Source organism: Mustela lutreola, chromosome 10 (genome assembly GCF_030435805.1).
Source record: "Mustela lutreola isolate mMusLut2 chromosome 10, mMusLut2.pri, whole genome shotgun sequence".
Taxonomy (NCBI): Eukaryota; Metazoa; Chordata; class Mammalia; order Carnivora; family Mustelidae; genus Mustela; species Mustela lutreola.
The window spans coordinates 6,241,501-6,261,029 of NC_081299.1; the positions used below are offsets into that span (position 1 = coordinate 6,241,501).

The 19,529-nt window shown below is 54.5% G+C and overlaps 1 long non-coding RNA gene across 1 annotated transcript; it reads right to left on the minus strand.

The window, feature by feature from the left end:
- Window positions 1-380: 380 nt before the first annotated feature.
- On the minus strand, window positions 381-17,276 carry LOC131809022 (uncharacterized). The gene is made up of 3 exons (XR_009345036.1): window positions 17,183-17,276; window positions 8,062-8,136; window positions 381-703 (listed from the first exon to the last, which is right to left on the minus strand). It is a non-coding gene; the product is annotated as an uncharacterized LOC131809022 (long non-coding RNA).
- Between the last annotated feature and the right edge of the window lie 2,253 nt (window positions 17,277-19,529).

A 19,529-nucleotide genomic window follows, 5' to 3' on the forward strand; every position in this document is an offset into this window, starting at 1 on the left:
GCACCCGCCTTCCGGGGTCCGGGGGACGGAGTTGCGGGGAGGAGCCGGGCCGCCCGCAAGGTGCGCGCCTCCCATTTCTCGCGGTTTCCACGGTGCCTTCCCCCCACGCCCTCGGGGTTGGTGGGGGCGCACGTGCAGAGGCGGCTCCAAAGACTCCCCTTCCTCTCTCTGCTGTGGGGAAGCGGATCCCCGGCCACTACCCCGCTCCCGACCGTCTTAAATCCCACCCAGTCCCACCTGGTCGGGACCTCGGAACCTTGAGCCAAGCAGCCCGGGGTCTCCCTCTGCAAGTGTTTCTGCCCTCGGGGTTGTTGCGGGACGGAGTGAGAGGCAAACCGTCCTCGCAGACCCACACAATGCTCCCGGGACTCCGCGCGATGCACCTGTGACCTACCTAGTCGGCTCCCGTCTCCTCCATGCAGACAAAACTGAAGGTCAGGGTCATTTTGAGTTGGTGGTGCATTGGCTCCCTGACGCGACAACTGAAGCTGATTCGTCTGGTACTGAGGAGAAAACGTCCCTAGTGGGGGCGACAGGCAAGCGGCTGCCGCCCAGGTGGGCAATCACATCTGGGCACACTGGGGAGCAAGTGGAGGCCAGGTGTGCGCTGCTTCCATCTGATGGAGGAGGATCCTGAGGCTCAGAGATTAGTCCGTGTGGAGCCCAATGTCTCCCAGACTTTTCCAGGGATTCTAGAACAGTCCTAGAAAAGGAAAGAGCCAGCCAGCAGGTGAGAGTGCCCAGGTGCAGGAGGCTGGCTGCAGGTCAAGCTGACCTTTCCCCACACCAGCAGCAGGAGAGGGGACAGGCCCCCCCGCCCCATCCCCCCCATGGCCATCACCATGGGGCAGACAGGGTGAAGACGGCCTTCCCAGATCCTCAAAGTCTCAGGAAGATTCAAATGTGGCAAGTGACTCTGGAGGTAGCACATGGTGATGGAAAGGAAAGTGGGTTCTGCTCCTGGTTTGCTCATGACCTTGAGCAATCATAACAGCTCATTTGCCTGGAGTGCTCTCAGCGCCCGGCATCATGTTGAACCCTTCTGCAGGCAGTGCTGTTCAATCTTCAGACGGTCCTGAGATGGGTACCAGCACTGCCCCTATTTCCAGGTGAGGACATCAGGGACCAGAAGGGTAAACTTTGGCCACCATCACAGGGAGGAGTATGGCCAGAACTAGGACCCCAGGTGTGCCTTTGAGATTCCCAGACTCACTCCTGAAGCCCTGTGATATTGCCTCAATTTTGCAGATTGCTTAGCCTCTCCAAGCCTTGGTGTCCTTGTGCGCACAGACAGTATCAGGTACATAGTGAAGATTCAGTAAATCCTGTGGGACCTCTGCCCCTTGGGGCAGTTGGATACAAAGCACTAGAAAGAGTGCCTGGACACTGCCATGCTTTGGGACACCCCAGCTCATGTAAGGGACCTCTGGGGAGTGCCAGGCCCTGGGGATGCATTAGCTCTCCGCTCTATGCATACAGACACCTGCGAGTGCGCTGAGCGCCTCTGCCCTCACGGGCCCTGTCTCTTCTTGCTTTCCTTGAAGAGCCACTGAAAGGCCTTGACCCGGGCAGCCAACAGGTGAATGAATTCCCTTTGGAGACACCAGGTTCTGGCAACTAAAGAATTAGATTCTTATGCACTTTTTCATCCAGAGAGGTCAAACCATATCCAAGCCTTACTTTTTTTTTTTTTTTTTCCCCTGTTCAGCCTTTTTGTGTAAGCAAGAATTGTTTTTCATAGTAGGTGCCCAAGTCTGTCTCACCTGTCCCCAGCCCCACCAGGCTCAAGGACACGGAGCCTGTCTATATTTCCAGCACCTGGACATACACATACCCTAACTTGTGGAGAGGAGGGGTTGGAAGTAGCGTGAACAAGCTTCGACGTAAGCCCCCAGCTGCGTAGAATCTGCATCCCTAGATGTGGCTGTGAAACGAGGCGTCCAGAGGCCTCTTGGCCTGAAATGTAACCACAGATGCCTAAGGAGTGCCACTCTCTGGACAGCCTCTCGATCAGTCTTGTCCCCAAACTGTGAATTAAAAAAAAAAAAAAAAGCAGGGGGTGGGGATAACAATATCCTGGGGTTAGAGCATGGTGAAGGGTGCACAGTTCAGGGAATACACTAAAACCCACTGAACAGCACCCTTTTAAGTGGTAAAATTTATGGCAAGTCTGTTATATCTCGGCAGAAAAAGAGAAAGGAGCCATTGTTCTTCCTTACTGGCTAGATAAGCGGGGCAAGAACCCAGCCGGTCATCTCAAAGTACTCATACCCCAATAGTCACTAACTGCGAACTCCCCGACTTAGAAGATGTCATCCAGGTTGTGGGTAACACAGGGGTGTCAGGGCCCCTGGCTGTGACCGTCTCAGCGGCAAGTGGCCATTAGGCTGGGGCAGCCCGTCTGTTAGGCTCTCTAAGACAGGCCGAGAGGGACACAGGGTCCCAGACTGGGCCCCGCAGAAGAAGGGGTTCTTGTGAGAGAAGGGCTTTCCTCACTGCAGCCCTGACATCAGAGAGCAGGGGGGTCTGCGTGTGCCCAAACGGCCTGTGGGGGTGCCCTGGGGAGCCCGCCTAGCGCCCAGAGCCCTGTGTCGGCAAGCACAAATTTCCAGGCCCCGTCTCTGAATAAGGAAGCCCAACTTGACGGGTTGTTGATGAAGAAATCACCACCGGATTAAAAATAGCAAATAAATGTAAGAAGTTAAAATGCTGTACAAAGGGAGAATTACTTTGAAATGTTTACTCATTGCTGTGCTGACGGGGCATTTCAACTAAACATAGTTTTAAGTTCTGTTTATTTTCCAGTTCCTAAAGTCACCCTTCGGCTAATGCTTCAAATCAACCTATTTTGTCACTGAAGACAGAGAGAGGTCAGCTTATTCATAGGAGGTATCTATCCATGGGTTGATTGATCGATCCATAGGTATTTAATATATTTGCTTGCATATATACATTATTAACTATCATTTATTGGGTCCCTATTATATATGTTATACACAGCTATGTGTTTTATAGACTTGATCTCACTTGACCCCCCACAACTCTATGAGAGCCTTAATATTATGCTCATCCTACAGGTGATAAACTGAGGCTCACAGAAGCTTTCATCCCACATCCTTGTTTAAGGTCTTACGGCTCCAAAGTGACAGACCTGGGGCGCCTGGGTGGCTCAGTTGGTTAAGCATCTGACTCTTGACTTCATCTCAGGTCTCTTTTTTTCTCTTTTCCCCTGGCTCAGGTCTTGATCTTAGAGTTGTGAGATCAAGCCCCATGTCGGGCTCTTGTGCTCAGTGAAGAGACTGCTTGAGATTCTCTCTCTCCCTCTCCCTCTGCTCTTCGCCAAGCTCTAAATAAATAAATAAAGTCTTAAAAAAGTGACAGACCTGAGATTCAGACCTTTGCTGATATCCAAAGGCAGAGTAAGCCTCAGAACACAGGGGCACCGTTTAACAAAGGCTGTAGGAATGGGGGGTCCCTCCATTTTTACTGGAGTGAAAACTCCCCAGCGCTGAGTGCAGAAAAGTGAGACTTGCCCCACCCACAGCTCTCATAAATGCGCAGAACTGGTACCTCCCATTGCTCCAACTCCAAGAGGAAATTAGGGCCAGTTTCTGTCCTAAGGATCCCCCCCACTTTCCCCTCCCCAAGGAACCCTGGGAGCAGCCGCTCACCTAAGGCTGCCAGTGCTGCTTGCTGCCCCCATCATCCCTCCGGAACAGACTCGGGACGAACAGCCTGAGGGCTGCTGGTTTTCCCAGACACCGTTGGGCAGGTGATGGAGGAGAAAGACCCATGTCCTAAACAGGGCTGGCCCACCACCCTCAATGTCAGGCTCTTTGGAGACATGAAGTCTGGCCAATCCACACTGGATTATTTAACAAAGACTTGCACTGGGAGGTCTCCCTTGGCCAAGCTCAGGCTCAAGTGCTTTACAGAAATGACCTTGTTTAATCCTCATAAAAACACTAGACTTGAATTATTCCCATCTTACAGATGAAGAAACCGAGGTACGGAAGGGTTAGAGAGCTCCCCAAGGTCAAGCTGCTAGTTTGGGACATGAGCCCAGGTGATCTAACTCCAGAATCAGCCGCAACTCCCTACTAGTGCTGCCATAGCCTCCTGTGTATCGGGGTGCAGTCTCCCCGCTTCTCTAGGACTTCCAGCTGCCAAGGTGGGCTTCAGGTGACTCATTCCCCACATGCTTTTGAGGTGTGTTCCTCCCTGCTGGCTGACCTCATCAGGGCCATCCTGGTCCATCTCAGACTCTACCCTTTCCTTCCCCAAGGCTTCCTGGCCCACCACAAACTTCCAGGCTCCTTTCCAACCTCCACTGCGGGGGGCCTCCCAGCTCTCTGTGGCTACAGCCCTTCCTCAGCTGGACTGAGTCTTAGCCTGTCCCCAGAAACCAATGAGTGTCAAAGGGACCCTTGGGTGTCTCCTCCCAATTCAAGACCTCTCCGAGACGGCTTCATGACTCCACTGTCAGAAATATGAACAGCACTCAACCTTGAAAGGCCCATTTCTCTGGTTAAACAAACCAACTGCCACCCCATAGCATAACATATATTACATAATGTATGCGTACGTGTCTTATTATATAATATACATAGGGGCACCTGGCTGGCTCAGTTGGTAGAGCAGGTGACTCTTGATCGAGAGTCACCATTCAAGCTCCACACTGGGTGTGGAGCCTACTCAGTTGGTTAAGTATCTGCCTTCAGCTCAGGTTATGACCTTGAGGTCCTGGGATGGAGCCCTGTGTTGGGCTCCCTGGTCACTGGGGAGTCTGCTTCTCCCTCTGCCCCACCCCCCTGCTCATGCTCTCTCTCCCAAATAAACAAATAGAATCTTTAAATAAGGGGCACCTGGGTGGCTCAGTTGTTAAGCATCTGCCTTCTGCTCACGTCATGATCTCAGGGTCCTGGGATCGAGCCCCGCATTGGGCTCTCTGCTCAGCAGGGAGCCTGCTTCTTCCTCTCCCACTCCCCCTGCTTGTGTTCCCTCTCTCACTGTGTCAAATAAATAAAATCTTTTTAAAAAATCTTAAAATAAGGATAATATATGTATTATTATCATTATGTAGTACTACCTGTTGTTTCAGATTGATGGTTCTTTGCCCCTTGGGGGCTACCTAATCCTTTGAGAATCTGATGAAAGCTACGAATCCTTTCCAAGGAAAAAAAAACCAAGGAGTCACCTCATACAAAATTTTACCTACAATTTCAGAAACCCTCAGCTGCCTCCTCTCTACCACTTCCCCTCAGATTTAAAAAGTTGAAAGTATTATGGTGCTGTCCAGTAGAACTGTCTGTGATCGTGGGAAAGTCCCACGGCTCTGCTGTCCACTGCAGCAGCACCAGCCTCATGTGACCACCGGAATTAATCAAGTCAAAGGCAACACTCAGTCCCTCCGAGTAGTAGCACGTGGCCAGTGGCCGCCATCTTGGACAGTGCTGTTCTCAAGCCCATCCTGAAGAAAGCTGGAGCATCAGGAAATGGCCCAACGGGGCCATATCACGGGTTGGCTTGCTGTCACTGGGTTATGTTGGGGCCTTAGGTGAAAGAGCCCAAGCACGTGGGGCCTGGCTCCCTACGCTTCCTCTAAGACACCGTTGATTACATGGAGTGTAATAGGTATCAGAAGGAGTCTCCGTGACAATCCACTTTTGGGGTCTGGGATCTCCAGACATGACACAGTGAGGCGACTTTTCCTTGGTCACTAAATTTCAGTTCTTTGAATTAGCTGAAGGAGGACGGCCTTTCTGTATCAAGGCAGCCAGTGCATTCAGATTGTAAGGCAGCTGTCTGAATACGGGGACAGGGACGGTGTTTCAAAGGCGATTGAGTTTGCAGAATATTTTGTAAGGTCTGATGGGTCCCTGGTGCTGGACGGCAGGGTCTGCGTGCCTGGCAGCTCCCACTAGGACCAGAAATAGAGGTGGTCGGCCCCACAGACTAACGGGCTGAAACCTGTCTCTTTGCAGTCCCTGGAGACACGAGCACAAGGTCTCGGGCTCTGCAGCTGCGACTGTCCCTACTGAGACCAAGGGCAGAAAGGACTGTCTTCCCTTGAGCTTGTGGTGTCCTCACTCCATAAGCCTGTGTCCAACAGAGCCTCTTTCTTGCCAACTGGGTCTAGGGAGGCAACTCTGAAGCTTGCTTCTTTCTACTCATCCCTCATCAAGGTCATAGATGACCCTTGTGCTGCTAAACCCCATGGTGGCCCCTTCCAAGTCCCCATATTATTTGACCGATCGGCATCACCGGACAGAGCTCATCCCTCCCTGATCCTGGAAATGCTTTCTCCCTCTCTGTTTGGATTTTTGGGTGCCACTCTCTTGGTTCTCACCTACTTCACTGACCACTCTTTGGTTTCTTCTGCTGGTTCCGCCTCTGAACCACACCCTCTTTCTTTCGGGGGACCCCAGGACTCAGTGCACCTACACACCTTCCCTGAGTGACCTCATATCTGTACACTGCTCGCAAACTCGCAAACCATTATCTGCAGCCATGCCCCTTCTGCTGACCTCCAGGCTCTGGGAGCCAACAGCCAATTCAAAGTCTCATAGATGCGCAATAGGAATCTGAAAACAGGACACATCCCAAACCGAAGTCCTAACCACACCTGACACCGCCATAGGCTGCTTCTCCGAAGTCTCCCCCTCTTCTCCACGCAGGGGAACCCATGTTTCCAGCAGGGAACCCCCGGTTTCCAGCGCTCTCTTGACTCCTGACTCTCTCCCCCCAGCATCCAGTCCGTCAGCAAAGCCTGCTGGTTCCACGTTCAGACGAATCCAGATCCTTCTCTGCTTTTCTCACCACGGTCATTGCTCCCACTCTGTCCAAGCCACTGTCGTGCTCTTGCCTGGGTGACGGTCACAGCGTCCTACCTGGTTTTACTGGGCCCTCACTCCCTAAAGCCCGTCCTCGGCACCGCGTCCAGGAGTGACCTATTTTGAATGAAATCTAGTCACTTCTCTCCTCTGCTCCAAAGTGGCTCCTCACCTCTGCTCAGAGTCAAAGCCAAAGTCCCTTCTGTGGCCGAAGAAATTCAAATGAACTTGGCCCCAACTGACTCCCGACCGCAAGGCTTCCTGCTCCCCCCACTCACTCACTCTGTTCCAGCCACACCTGCCTCCTCGCTGGTCTTGGAACACACCGAGAAGTCCTCTCCTCTGCCCAGGAGGCCGGAGGAACCAGACGAGGGCCCTGCGGCCAACCTTGTCACCACCTTCATCATCACGAATGAGAACCAGAGGCTGTAGCCTGTGAGCCCGTGTCAGTCCTGGTTCCCCAGCGAGACCTTAGAGGTGACAGTTCTAAGGAGAACCCTGGGCTGTGGTTACGCCAGGGCCTCCTCTCTTACGGCCAGAGGGCAGTGGAGGACGAGCAGCAATTCTCTCCTCATTCAGAAAATAGTAACAGGAACCCTCTATTTCTGATGCAGATAACTACATTATTCTACTGATTAATCAGAAAGGAGAAGAAGAGAAAGAGGAGGAGGAGAAGGAAGAGAGACGGCATGTGGCATGTCGGTAGGAAGCGCGGATTGTTCTATAGGAGAAAGGGTCATCCCGACCTGTTCAAGAGTCGGGGAGAGAATCCCACACCTGGGCCTTGACAAGGCCCGAGCGCAGGCGGGGGCCTCGTGAGACAAGGCAGCTGGTGAAAAGACACGGCGTTGATGGAGTGGGCGGCCCAGCGGAGGTAAGTCTACTCTGACGAATGACAGCTCAACAGAAAGCCAGAAGGAAAGTCACCCACGTCTCAGGACATATAAGTATCTGAGGACCGTGGGGTGACTCCCACGGATGACACCAGTCATTGTCCTTAACAGAACCCCCTTTTCTGGACTCAGCCGCCCCAATACCCATCCTGAGTCCTTCGGCAGATCCTGCCAAGTTCACATGTTCGTGGTCACGGCCGCCGCCGTCACAGTGAGCCGTGGATTAGACTCACCCCGGGCTTTCTATAAATAGGCAGAAGGCTTAGCACAGCCCCCTGAAGACTTGTGTGTGGCAAACATTTGGACTCCTGAGGGGAAGAGATAAAGGCACTCACCCGACTTCTTCGGGAGCTGTGTCTCTCCACTTGCCCGGAAGGAACGCCCTGGGAGAGCAGTTGGCCTTCAGGGACCTAGAGAAGCAAAGAAGTTATGAAGACCAAACCAACGGTGGCCTGTGCGTACCAGGCAGGTCTGCCCAAGTACGCCTCGCCAGCCTTCTCTCCCAAGGGTGATTTTGCCAGGAGGAACTTCTCCCTTGAGCTAAGGCACTGCAGTCCCCAGGAAATGTCTGAGTGGACGTGTGCCTTCCAGAGACCTGTGTGCACTGGTGCCCCCAACAGAATTTGCAGACTTTTTTAAAGTTGGAGAGAGAGAGAGAGACAGAGATGCGTCAGACCTAACATAAGCATGGACCTCAGTCCACCAGGCTGAACAAAGGCACCAGATCGAAGCTCCATGGTGACCTGGGTCCCTTTGTGGTAGGCTAGTGGGGTAAAGGCAGGGAAGGGGAGCATCAAAGGCAAGTTTGGCCCATTTCACAATTTCACAATTTTATCATGAGGCAGCTCTATCTGACTCTCCCTGTTTAGAAGAAAAACCAAATGAGTACTTAAAACAAACAAACAAAAAAACACTGGAGCCTTGTCTATCCCTATTGTGAAATAAGCACATTTATGACACGGAAGGAAGCCTGATAGCTCCGAGACCTTGAGTGGACTATTTGCAGTACGTGGGCTGCAGGGCAAGGTGACCTTTAGACCACAGAGTGGCAATACGTTGGGTGTGGCCTGGCCTTTCAGAGGACATGAGATACCCAACACTTCCATGTTGTAGGGGACCTCGGAGGTTGCCAAAGGAAGAAATGTCAAAATAGGGTTAAAAAAGTGGATCTGTCGAACATTTAGTGTTTTATTTTATTTTTCATTTTGATTTTTTAAAAAAGATTTTATTTATTTCTTTGACACACACAGAGAGAGAGAGAGAGACAGTGAGAGAGAGAGAGGGGACACAAGGGAAAGGAATGGGGGAGGGAGAAGCAGGCCTCCAGCTGGGCAGGGAACCTCAGGCGGGACTCAATCCCAGGACCCCGGGATCATGACCTGAACTGAAGGCAGTTGCCCAATGACTGAGCCACCCAGGAGCCCCGAAACATTTAATAGTTTAAAACAGAATGGTTTTAACATCCACTCCCTGCTCCCAATACAAGAAAACTGTGCTGTTTACTAAGACTGATAGAAAAACTCTTAAGGGGGCACCCGGGTGGCTCAGTTGTTAAGCGTCTGCCTTCAGCTCAGGTCATGATCCTAGGGTCCTGGGATCGAGTCCCTCATTGGGCTCCCTGCTCAGCAGGAAACCTGTTTCTCCGTCTGCCTCTGCCTCTCCCCTGCTTGTTCTCTCTCTCTCTCTCTCTCAAATAACTAAATAAAATTTATAAAAGAAGTCTGAAGTTTCTTTTGAACTTGGAGCCCAGGCCAAATGCCCCACCCTGAGCAGACAGACCCCAGAGCAAGATCCCCCGAGAAAGCAAACCATGGGCATTAACCCATGCCCTGGAATCCGAGCCCCAGGATTGGACGGGTCCACTAGCCGTGCTTCTGAACTGAAGTGGTCTATCACACCAGCGCAATGTCCGAGTGTCCCCTCCTGACCAGGACTTGGTTCCAGGAGGAGAAGGTAGACACAGAACTGTCAACTCTGTCACTAAGAAGCGCCTCCATCCCTTGGGGCTTTGCCACCATATTGTCCTACAGTGAAATTGCTATTGATTTTTAAAGGCAGGGACTATACCTTATTCTGTTTGGACCTATTCATAGCCCCAGTTCTTACGTCAGTGGATGCCTGATAAATTCTTGTTGGGTTGAGTCATATTATCGAGAAAGTCTGATCCAGAATCCCTTGGATTCAAGATACGCAGCACTCCTCCCTTATCTGCGGGTGATGCATTGCAAGACCCCCAGTAGAGTACACGAAACCTTGGGTAACCCCTAGGTTTTTTCCTGGGTGTGTGCACCTGAGTTAATGTTTAATTTATAAATGAGGCACAGTCACAACTACGAATAAAGAAGAACAGTTATGAGAATGAAAATGGAACCAAAGTTACGTGAATGTGGTCTCTCTCTGTCTCTAAGCGCACTGTAGTCATTCTCCTTGTGACCGTGAGACGATAAAATGCCTACGTGACGAGATGAAGGTAGGGGCATGATGAGGCGCGGGGCGCAGCCTCGGGCTACTATTGACGCTCTGACGGTACCTTGGGAGGAGAATCTTTTGCTTGGGGACCGCGACTAAGGGTGGGAAGCCACGGAGGGCAAAATCACGGATAAGGGGAAACACAGTAATAACTGTACATTGTCAGAGAGTCACAAAGTTAGCATGGCCTCTTGGCCATTTGAGACCGCCCTCGTCAAATTGCTTGGTCAACAGTCCCCATCTCGGTCCTGTTGGCACAAACACCACCGACATCCTAATGAGGGGCCGGGCAGCTCCCCCACTCTGCGGCCCTTCTATCCGTGAGCATGTGCGCTGCCCACGTAAGCACTTAGGACAGTCTCTGGCTTGCCCTCAGCTGGAGAGCAAAGAAGCTACCACGTTAAATGTGAAAGAAAACGTGTCATCTACACAACCTGCTGTGTCCCAGAGAAGAGAGGTAATCTCGTGGCGTTGGAAAACGAACCATCTTCTATGTAACTTTGCTAATTCACCTCCAAGCAGCTGAAGGTCATCAGGACACAGCGTTTTAGTTTCAAGGGTTTTCAGATTGGGCCGACTCGCGACACCATATCAGCACCGAACAAGGGGAACCCCAGGGAGGACACAAGAGTGAGCTGAGACTCAGAGGAGAAGCCCCCAGACAAGTGACAGGAAGGCGGGTCGTCGGGAAGGGCTGCTGGGATGAGAGCAAAGAAACCCAGTGGCTGATCCATGTGGACCCCCGTCTGGGTTTGCTGCGGCCAGTCTGTAGCTTCCCCAAGCAGGGGTGGGCACAAGTCCTGCCCGGAGGCCCAAGGGCAGCCTGAAACTCCTGCAGTTTAGCATTGCTGCTGGGCAGTCCCATCTGTCCTCTGCCACCGAAATTCGAGCATTTGAAACAGAATCCTGAACCATTCTGTGGCTTGACCGCGTGGAATGAAATTAAACCAAAAACCCCATTCCGCAACCCGCCAGCCCCGCAGTGAGCCGCGAGTCGCCGGGCTCCCTTCCCGCGTCCTCGGGCGCCCTCTGCTGGAGGAAGCCCGAGTTACAGCTCCGAGAACCTCCCCCCCCCCCCCCCCCCCCGGGACTTTGCCGGAATTGAGAAAAAGATGCAGCAGCTCTTCACCCCATGAGAACTGTAAACCGGGCGGGCTGTAAATCTGCTCAAAGGCAGCATCCAGGTCCTAGGGCAGAACTGCCGATGGCCAGTAAGTTCTGCCCATGGTCCTCAGGAGCTCAGATCTGTGCTACCTCCCGGTCCCCACTTTCCTTACCTTGTTCTATTTCCCCAGACTTGGGGGGAGTCCAGCCCTGGTGATCTCGTGCTCTTCCCACATGCCAGGTCCAGGCATGTCCCAGGGACTCCCAGGTCGGCCCAGAGCCTCCGGTGTCCTTGGGCAAGTCGAGTGATCTCTGGGGCTCCCTGTCCTCAACTGGGAGTCTGCAGCCCGGACCAGATGATTTCTAAGTATCTTCCACACGTGAGGTTCAAGTTAATGTGCACAAAAGGAAACACAGGTTCTGATCCTTAATCAGATTTGCAGTGAGTGAGAATGCCAGAGAAATTGCTGACTCCACACTGGGTGGAAAGCCCAGGATGGTCAGTGGGACAGCCATGGGGTCGGGGTCTGGGCCGTTAGCCCCAGGATCCCAGCAGCACCGTGGAGCCTTTTCCTGCCTCCCTGGCACTCTCTGCCTTCAGGATTCTGGGGTTGCTGCCTTGCCAGGTGGACACCAGCAGCATCCCATTTCCCGTGGAAACCCAGGCCCTCCATTCTCTTTCATGACCTTTTCCTCAGACCTAGACCCTGGAGGAGCCGCAGGGACTCACCGGGCCAGTTGGCTCCGACTGGAAGGTGCAGGCAGTCCCCTGGAGAACCGCCTGTCCCCGTGTCCTTGGCAGGAAGACTGGCAGCCGCAGTGCCCCAGGCTTAGCTGGGCTCCTGGTGTCAGTCCTGGGACAGCCATGGGCCTGGACAGGCCCCCCAAACTGATGACTTCAGCACAGAGCCGGCTCTGGAGCCCCGGACCCCTGCCATCTCCTCCTCTCCTTCTCCCATCGGCCTCCTCCTCCCAGAGCAAGGCAGGCCTCTGGGGCAGCCTCCGGAGGAGGTGGGCGACACTGAAGAGTGGTGTCTACCAGCCCCGGGGGCTCTTCTTGTGGAAGTCCCAGGGTCTGGGACCGTGAGAGACACCGGTCTGTGAACTGTCTCAGAACCACGAGCAGCCCCCGAAGAACAGGCTCCCGTACGCAGCGTGACATCACTTCCCATCTTGCCAAGCAATGGGGCGTCTGCCAGGAACAGGCCCCTGGGGACGAGGAGAGCAGCACTTTGATGCTGCTGGCGTAAAGGACGACCTGCCCCAGAGGTTGCTATTTCGGGCAGAAGGTGCTGTCTAAACCCCCTGGGGCTGCCCTGTTTGAGCCCCAGACCCCTGGCTCCTGCCACCTACGGCCCTCCATCACCCGGGAGGGTCAGCAGCTCCGGGGCCCCACCCACACTGGCTGGCTTGGCTTCCCTCTGCAGGGGAAGCTGGACTTCCTCCATGTCCAACTTTAACCTTCGGCTCCTAACTCCATGACACCGGGGAGAAAGCCCTTCTCCCACCGTCTCCATGCCTCAGTCTGTCTCCACAAACTTTTCCAGAAATCCTGAGTGGGAGCTTTCGAGAATGTGGTCCGAGAAAGTCCCTCCGCTCACACCCAAGAAGATGCCTGAGTTGGGAGTCCTTTTCTTACCCCCCAACTGGAAAGGCAGCCTTGCTTTCCAGACCAGCGTCCGCGATTCGGAGCAGGAGGTCCAAAGCCAGGGTCTGGGTCACAGCTCCCCCTGTCTCCTCTCAAAGCCTTCTCCCTCCTGATCCTTCCGAGGCATGGCACATCTCAAGGTTCCGTGGAGGTTTTCAAAGCATGCCCCCCACTGGGTGGGTGCTCAGGATCCAAGCTCCTGTGGAGATGGCCGGTTGGAGGACTGGAGGAGCCCATCAGGGCAGGAGCCCTGGCTGCCATCCTCCGCCCCACCAGGCAGGAGGCTGCCTCCTACCCAGCCGTCAACTCTGATGAAGTCGAGTCGCGAAGAAAAGGTGGTATAAATAAAGCCGGAGACTCACTCAGCGCACCAATCAGGACCGGGTCCTTGTCTGGGCGCTGGCTGCGCGCAGCCGCCGCCGCCGCCGGGAGGTGGCCGTCGGGACGCGAGCGAGGCCCCGGGAGCGCCGCCGCCCGCCCGCCAGCCGCCAGCCCGCGGGAGCAGTGGTGCAGGGCCTCTGCACCGCCCGCCGCTGCAGCCCGCACTGCTGACTTGGCCCCGGCGGCGGGGAGGGCGGGGGAGGGCCTGCAGCAGCTCGGGGTTCCAAGGGCCCCTGCGGAAGGCGGCCTGGAGAAGCAGCAGCCAGGGCCGGGCTGGCCAAGGCTGGGGCAGCGGGTGGGGTGCGCGAGGAGAGAGAGCTGGAGAAGCCCTGAGTCAGCGCTGGTGCATTGCGAGGTGCCCCGAGGCCTCCGACCGAGATGTACCACCCCCGCCTGCCCCGCGCCCCGAATCCAGGGGCACAGCCGCCACCCAACTCAGGGACCAGCTCTAGCCTCATTTCCCTCTCGACAATGGCAAGACTGCAGGACTCTTGTGTGTGTGGGGGGGGGGGGGGAGAATTCTCTTTACAGAGCAGTCCAGGCCCATGTCTCCCACCCAGACGTCACTGGGGGGGTCAAGCACAGGCGGTGCGGATCTGACTCACAGAAGGGTTGGGGGAGGGTTCTTTTCCTCACTCCCACCATCATACAGCCTGTGGCTAGGGGGTCGGTCTTGGGGGTTATGGGGGTATGCATTGGCCATCACCCATCACAGTCCTTGGCTTTTCTGCCTGACAAAACCCAGGACGAGCTGGTCCCTTGCTGTCCCAGGCCGGCTCTCGCCTCCCCAGCTCCTGGGCAGCTGGCCTCCCTGTCTGAGACCAGACACTAGAGCATCCAGGGGCCTGTGGGGGCTAAGGCCCTGACCCCCACCTATCCAACCCTGAGGGTCTCCCCCTGTCCCCTTGACTGCTTCTTCCCCGGCTGCCTTCTGTGTCACCCCCAGCCCAGGTGGCACCTGTCTGCGGGGAAGGGTCCCTTGCAGGAGGAAGCCCCTCCACTCATCTCACGATGCATTCACGCCACCCACCGGGGTCAGAGGGTCTGGGCTCAGGATTCCCTGCTCCCCCTCAGAGGGCAGGGGTGAAGGTTTAGTCACCCCCGACCTCCCCAAGAGGACCAGAGATGAGGACACTTGAATGTCAGGCAGTGGGGGGGACACAATGGCACTGGCTTTGCACTGACTAGAGGGTCTTCTCTTGGCTCATTCCAGATGGAAAGGAACTGATTGCAGCTCTGGAAGAGGCTCGGTGGTCATCAGAGCTGGATGGGGAGGCCCTGGGTGGGAGAGGGGTTGGCCGGGGCCAGCCAGCTCTGTCCTTCTGCTCCCCAGGGTGGCCAGGCCACCGACACCTCTGTCCCTTCGTTGAGGGAAAACTCATCAAGGTTTGTCCAAAGGGCATGTTCTAGCAGCTTCCAGGGCGGGGCGGGGGATAGTTCTGGGTGCCGTCCCAATGAGGTTGCACTTCGGTTCCACACAAGCTGACCTCAGAACCCCCTAGAATGTGAGACCCCAGTGACTGATCTCTAGGTACCAGTCTTGAAACCTGGCACGGCCAAGGATGGCTGTCTGGAAAGATGAAGTGGCCACATATCACCAGGGGGTCCTCCCCATAGTCACCCCAGATTTGTAAGTGGGGGGCAGTTGGAGAGGGTTTTAAATCTACAGGGAATGTGTAAATAAGACTGTAGCACGAGAGAGGGCTCTTAGGGACAGAATTGGGACGGCCAACTCTGAATTTGGGGGTGGGGTGTTTTCCAGTCTGGTGCTTATGCCGTCTAAGACCCTATAAAGTATGTGTCTATGAGCTCACCGTTCCCCAGGGGCCTCCAGAAGGTACCATACAAGCCTGTCGTGCCCCAAGGAGCTTTAGCCCCAGCTCTGTGGCTGCGGGAGCATAGGCAGACTTTCTGGGGATGAGTCTTCCAGTCTGGCTCTGTGGACAGCAAGGACCAGAACACGACGCAGGAACCCGCGGAGGTCATGGCACAGTGCCAGGCCTGGCCCCTCCGCTGTTGCAGGGACTTGCCTGGATAATTTATATCTGAGACGTTTGCTGCGCCTCCTCTATGCTGATTTATTGTGCGACGGGACATGGGTCTTTTGGCTTTTTTTTTTGCTCTCTTTTTTTGGTAAAAGGACACCCTTTGCTTGGGGAGAATTGGGAGGAGCTCAGCCCTTCCGGTGCCCAGGATGACCTGGACAGATGCGGGCGCTGGCCCTGAGTGACATCACTCTCAGTGCAGACCCAGAGCCCAGCACTGCATGTCCGGGAATGCCAGCAAGCCAGCCTCGGAGCTCCTCCAGCCAGAACCTACTGAGGCAGCAGCTGGCTTTGGGGCGGCCCTTGGACCAGGTGGGGAGGAGTCTGGTCCCAGAGACCAGAGCTCAGGGGCCTTAGGCTGCTTGTTCATTCCTATCCCCCCACCCACCCCCGAAAACGCCACTTCCGAAAGTGTGCCTTTGGCTGCTGTGCCCTCCTGCCACCACGAGCCCCTGGTGGACCCCGCACCCCCACCCCAGCTGCCTGGCACCCCATGCAGCATCATTCAGTACCGACTACTAACACGGGGGGAATCCATCCCTGCTGAAATGCAGCAGCTGCTGCTCCCATGATGGCAAATAGTGATTTGCATTTTGAGTTTCCCTCCAGAGCTCGCCTCAGTTTACCCCAAAGAAGAAAACCTCCACCCCCAATGAGTAAGGCTGCACCTCCGCTCTAGCTCTAGGGTTCCAACCGGCCTGGGAAACATCACAACCGAGATGGACCGATCCCCCCCCCCCCCCCCCGTAACTTAAAGAGCCAGCTAACCAGACACAAACGCGCACACTAAGGGGAAGGACTGAGCTTAAACTCATCAGTAAGTCTGTGGGGGTCCCCTGCCCCAAGCAAGTGGGAGAGGAAAACCAACCCAAAGTAAGGTCCCGACCGGGCTTTCGGATTCTGCCTGGGGCTGAGCGCTCCCCGGGATGAAGTACCCCTGAGCTGACCAGACAGTGAGTATCCTTTCCCTTTTCTCTATCCCCCTCCCCTCCCTCGCCCCCTCTTCCTTCCTCTGCTGCCCCTCCTCCTCCCCCACCCCCACCCCCACCCCCAGCTGCCTCCTCCCAATGCCGCTGAGCTTCTGCAGTCACTTGAAGGAGAAAGATTTCGCAGTACGGCATTCTTAAAGCTGCAGTGCCCAAATTCTCCTTCAAACCCCAAGTGTCACGGACATCAGCTCACTTACGGGGTCCTTTGCAGACGGCGGGTGGGCAAGGAGATGGGGGACCGGGGGCTTAGAGAAGCTGGGCAGGTGGGAATCAGAGACTCAGCCTCTAGCAAGGGTAAAGAGGAGAGGCAGACCGCACCGTGAGAGCCTCTGCAGCTAAACCAGGTTGCTGGGACTGCAGCAGGACTGCAATGGAATAGAATTTTTTTTTTTTTTTAAGCCGTAAAACCCCCACCAAAATTTTCCTCCGCAAACTTAACATTGTTTGCAGCAGAATGAACACCCAAGGTGCACGCATGACCCCAACACGAGAAGGAAAGCCGTGGAAAAATAATAATTCGAACAACATTTTAAAATTATTTTGCAAAATGTACCCCTGTGGGCGACTGACTCAGCTTTCCCTGTACTGCTCCGTTGGAAAGCCATGCGGGGAAGGACCTGGAAGAACTTCATTGAGCCCAGAGTTTCCACAAAGTGCAGGGAGACGGCTGAAGCTCCTCAGAGGAGAAAGCTTTCTAAAACCCAGGAGAAAGCTTTCTAAAACCCAAAGGAAAGGGGATCTCCCTGCCGGCTGCCTAAGGAGCCTGTGAAATGAGCTGATGTAGCGTCAAGAAAGCAACACACCCCTCCCTGAAAGTTACCTCTTTCCTCTGCTCATCAGCTTTGCTGTGCTGCCCGGATGCCGGCAAGTTGCAGACTGCTGTTGGGGAGGCAGGACCCAAAATAAGAGCTGTCAGCTGGGTCCCCGCACCGAAATGATGCCCGGACTCGACGCTGCAGGCGGCGGGGATGGTCTCTCCTCCTCCCCTCCGTTTAATTTAAACCCCTGACACTGCAAGATGCCCGCTCCTACATCTCCAAAGGACCTCCTCCCTCCCCACACTTCCTCACAACCAGGTCCAAGGCTTTGCTCCACCTCCCGCATTTGCTCACCTGAAGATGCTTTTCTTGCAAAAAAAAAAAAAAAAAAAAGAACAAGAAGAAGGAAAAGACAGGGACTGCAGAATCCCCTAATTGCTTATTCTCTGGGACCACATTTTGGAAAAGGTGGGGCTTGCTCTGAAGTTTGGGAATTGGAGGCTGATGCCCCGGAGGGAGCAGAGTGACGGTCCACACCATCACTTTACTAAAAAAGGACAGAGGAAGACCCAGGGTCAAAAGAATAGGAAAATTCCTCTCTGTCCACTGGCAAATTTTCAACGGGTTGGAAATGTCTCTTTTTCGCTTTCCTTCGAGAAAATCCCGTTTAAGAGATTTGTGTGCACGTGAAATGTACGAGACGGCCACAGAGTGTAAATTTTGTCCTGACGTGTCTGTGATTCTGAAAGTTGCTGCCCCTGCCTCTCTGCAAGTTAGTATCACTGGCGACTGACCCAAGGACTTAATTGGGAACCTTCCAGGAGAGTGAAGCACTTTCAATGCGGATCCGGTTAAAATAGCGCATCCTAGTCTAATCCACAAGAGGTAATGCAGGCTAGATGAACCCAGAAGTTGGAGAGGGTGCAGGGAGAAGTTACTTCTCCGATTTGGGATTGAATGCCAACTCAGAGTCTGAGAAGGGACAATAGAGGAGAAAGTGGGGGAGGGCCACTCAGTTCAGAGGAACCAAGTGCATCCATTCCATGTACATTTCATCACTGAAGGACGGACGACAAGGTGCGTGTGGCTTGTGTCTAAGCAGACTAGGAGGGAAGGCTCTGGGGCCTGCGTCCTGCCTGGGACACCCTCGGCCACGCTGCTGCAGTGCGCCACGGCCACCGTGGACGCTGCATCCCCCGCCCGCTGCCCTCACCCACCTGCCTTGCGCTGGGGCCTTGGCAGACAGGTAAGGCTGTGCTGGGGGACAGAGCCAAGGACCTGCTGCAGTCGGTCTATTGGCACCGTCCTCCAAACTGCACCCCAGGTGGCCATGGGGGATGGCCGCAGTCGTGTCCGCAGAGTTTCCCAGCGGAGGGGACCCCAGTCCTTCCATGTCACAGACAGGAAAGCCAAGACCCATGTAATGGTGGGGCCCCACGCCCAGTCACCACCTGGCTGGTAGAGTGCAGAACCTGGGTTAGGATTTGGGTGTTCAGAGTCTTTGTCCTGGGACCCTCCCCTTGCTCTGGTCATCAACCTCCTCTTAGGGAAGCCACTGCATCTGTCACTTCCTCACATGACCTTGAGGGTTACTCTCTGCTCTGCCCTCCAATTTCCACTCCCTTGATAGGCCAAGGGATTTTAAGTTTTTTAGGCGGAGGTGGCAGTGGCCGTGGGGTGGGGGAGCACTGTCACTTCCTTCCCTGCTTACCGCTTAGGAAGGAAGGCAAGCTTTCTTCGGCGTTCTCCAGTTTTGAGACCAGAATATCATTTGTATTAGTCTGCTTGGGACTGCGGTCACAAATGGCCACAAACTGGAGGCTTAAAGCCGTAGAAATGTATTGTCTCACAGCTCCAGATGCCCGAAGTCTGAGATCAAGATGTTGGCCAGGTTGGTTCCTTCTGGAGGCTCTGGGAGATCATGTACTGTATGCCTCTCTCTGCTGGGTTTGGTGGCGGCCCCCCAGTTCTGGGACGTCCTCAGCTTGTAGGCGCACCCGACCCGTCTCCGTCTTCGTCTTCACACGGCCTCCTCCCTGGGCGTCTTCCTCTTCTTTTTGTCCTCCCTGTAATAAGGACACTTGTCATTGGCTGTGGGGCCCACCCTAACCCTGCATGGCCTCATCCTGAGATCCCAAATTATACCTACAAAACCCCTTTCTCCAAAGAAGATCATCTTCACAGATTCCAGCAGGACAACCCGCTACCTTGTCCGTAGAAGGCTTCCTGATGAGAACCAGTCGTGATGAGATGCGATGCCTGCCCATCCCATGTTAGTCTTTAAAAGATGCCATAACGGGGGTCCTTCTGGTTAGAAGTGGGTAGCTCCATCTGTGGAATGTTCTCTGGTTGTGTTGACTTACTTTTACACCAGCCCTCTGAGGCAGTACCGTTATCATTCCCCATTTC